General features: G+C 38.8%; 1 protein-coding gene and 1 long non-coding RNA gene across 2 annotated transcripts in view; one reads left to right on the top strand and one right to left on the bottom strand.

Annotated features, from left to right (window-relative positions):
• ppp2r3b (protein phosphatase 2, regulatory subunit B'', beta) overlaps nucleotides 1–2,761 on the top strand; it is a 138,093-nt gene that overhangs the window by 82,730 nt on the left and 52,602 nt on the right. The gene's annotated exons all lie outside the window — the stretch shown is intronic.
• LOC122550907 overlaps nucleotides 614–2,761 on the bottom strand; it is a 3,411-nt gene continuing 1,263 nt past the window's right edge. Inside the window, exons 2-3 of the long non-coding RNA XR_006311972.1 lie at nucleotides 2,465–2,537; nucleotides 614–748 (exon numbers count right to left, since the gene is read on the bottom strand). This is a non-coding gene — a long non-coding RNA (uncharacterized LOC122550907). The remainder of the gene's footprint in view (nucleotides 749–2,464; nucleotides 2,538–2,761) is intronic.

Here is a 2,761-nt window from a genome sequence, read left to right as displayed (position 1 = left end):
CTCTCTCTCTTTTTCTCTCTCTCTCTCTCTTTTTCTCTCTCTCTCTCTCTTTTTCTCTCTCTCTCTCTCTTTTTCTCTCTCTCTCTCTCTTTTTCTCTCTCTCTCTCTCTTTTTCTCTCTCTCTCTCTCTTTTTCTCTCTCTCTCTCTCTTTTTCTCTCTCTCTCTCTCTTTTTCTCTCTCTCTCTCTCTTTTTCTCTCTCTCTCTCTCTTTTTCTCTCTCTCTCTCTCTTTTTCTCTCTCTCTCTCTCTTTTTCTCTCTCTCTCTCTCTTTTTCTCTCTCTCTCTCTCTTTTTCTCTCTCTCTCTCTCTTTTTCTCTCTCTCTCTCTCTTTTTCTCTCTCTCTCTCTCTTTTTCTCTCTCTCTCTCTCTTTTTCTCTCTCTCTCTCTCTTTTTCTCTCTCTCTCTCTCTTTTTCTCTCTCTCTCTCTCTTTTTCTCTCTCTCTCTCTCTTTTTCTCTCTCTCTCTCTCTTTTTCTCTCTCTCTCTCTCTTTTTCTCTCTCTCTCTCTCTTTTTCTCTCTCTCTCTCTCTTTTTCTCTCTCTCTCTCTCTTTTTCTCTCTCTCTCTCTCTTTTTCTCTCTCTCTCTCTCTTTTTCTCTCTCTCTCCTTCTTTTTCTCTCTCTCTCTCTCTTTTTCTCTCTCTCTCTCTCTCTCTCACTTATACAGTGTAACAAGCAGCAAAGCACAAAAAACAGCTACAGAAGACAAAACTGCTGGCTAGTATAGACAATGCAGCTGCCATCTTCAGCCTGTAAAGGAATGTTCACAGGACTCATTCAAGGTCATACAGCTTGTCAAGTATCATCAATAATTTTTAGCCCTTCAGTCCATCCTATACAATCTATTTTCTCATGCAGCTGTTGAAGGATATCATTAACTTATAACCCTTCAGCCGATTCAATACATAGCCCCATTGGTTTAAGTGGCACGGTTATTGTGCAATTTTCTTACAACATGAGATCGTAAAAGAACTGAACTATCGTGTTGTATCAGAACTGACTGTATCTGTTTTTAGGATATGGTTTCAAAGGTTTGTACAAACTTTAGTTTGGATGATTTTGCAAACATCTATTATTTTATTTTAGAGTATACACTTCAGCATATTTTTGCATACAGTACTCATGCCTATACCAACCTTGCCTCCTTATCTTAATCTGACCTAGTTTGCATACATATTGCATGGAGACACATTTTATAAATTTAACTCCTGTTGTTTGTTGACTTCACAAATGCACTTTATAACCTCACATTAAAGCCAGTGCTTCTATAACTTTCAAAATTCCTGCAAATAATGTAAATTCTCAAGCACACCCTGATGCACTTTAAGTCCTTTTATACTTTACGTAACTTTGTGTACTTTGTGATGTTACCTGGTATGGGGTATTTTAGCAATAAAGAAAAGTTGGAAAGAGTGGAGGTTGAGGAGCAGCCTGATATAAGCTTCTAAAATTGTAAATGGCATGAGTGGAAAGTATTAGGCATTTTCCCCAGGGTGAACAGGTCAGTTATGAGGGAATATATGTTCAAAGTGCAATGGGATGGGGAAGTTTAAAAGAGATGTGCGAGGCAAGTTTTTCACACAAAGGATAGTGAGTGCCTGGAACACATTGCTAAAGGTTGTGGAAGCAAACCCCATAACAGCATTCAAGAATCACCTGAGCAAATACATGAATAGCAAAGGAATAGAGAAACCAATCCTATAAGTGAAAACATTTGTAATGGGGGAAGGTAAAATATGTCCATGGAGGCTTGGAGGGCTGAAGGGCCTGTTCGTATGCTGTTTTGTTCTTTGTAATAAATGCTGAGGTTTGAGATGTCAGTATGTTTACAGGTATTAGCCATCCAGTGGTTTTAATAAAAAATTAGAAGTTGCTTTTACACAGTCTTTATAAATATTCAGTGCATTTCTAATACACATTTAGTCCTGCCGTATGGAAGAAATTAAACTACCTGAGTTGAATGGCACATGTGCAAATGAGCTTATTTGTGTAGGAAAAGAACTTGTTGCAGTGTAGGAGCAAATTACTGTAATGCTATTTAGCTCTTCCTAACCTCCAGACAAAATAACTTAGTTCCACAACAGATTACCTACTACTTCAGTCTAATCGCTGCTGATGTACAGGCAAGCTGACAGTTTGTCACAACCGACTTAAGAAAGTGCACAAAAATTCCAGCCCCACTACTCAAAGGGTCATCACGGAAGTTAACGATTCAATCAAATCACTGAGTCCTCAACTTGCCTAATCAATGAACTCTGGTCAACAGAAAATGCTAACCAAGTTTCTATAATTAACAACAAACTACCAATGATTACAAAGATGTCAACTCTTCATAATTTTGTTTGTAGTTGTCAATATATAACTTAACTCAATGAAACTCTAATCCCATTCTTAAACTACTTCTCTCTCACACACAGAAAAACTAACAATCTTATAGGTGGAGAAAAGACAACAAGAGAAAGGCACCTGTCCACAGGATTCCATGTCGCTTTTGCTTCCCAAGTTCTTCTGATCAGAGTTTCTTGTTTCTGGATTCTTTCTAAAGAGAAGAGCAGTTGACACTAATTGTTCAGGATTAGTGGTGCAGGATTAGTGGTGCTGGAAGAGCACAGCAGTTCAGGCAGCATCCAAGGAGCTTCGAAATCGATGTTTCAGGCAAAACCCCTTCAGAAATAAAGGCAGTGACCTGGAGCATGGAGAGATAAGCTAGAGGAGGGTGGGGGTGGGGAGAAAGTAGCATAGAGTACAATAGGTGAGTGGGGG

Source organism: Chiloscyllium plagiosum, chromosome 6 (assembly GCF_004010195.1).
Source record: "Chiloscyllium plagiosum isolate BGI_BamShark_2017 chromosome 6, ASM401019v2, whole genome shotgun sequence".
NCBI classification, from domain to species: domain Eukaryota; kingdom Metazoa; phylum Chordata; class Chondrichthyes; order Orectolobiformes; family Hemiscylliidae; genus Chiloscyllium; species Chiloscyllium plagiosum.
Note: the sequence above shows the minus strand (reverse complement) of the source record. Positions and strands in the feature narration are given on the sequence as shown.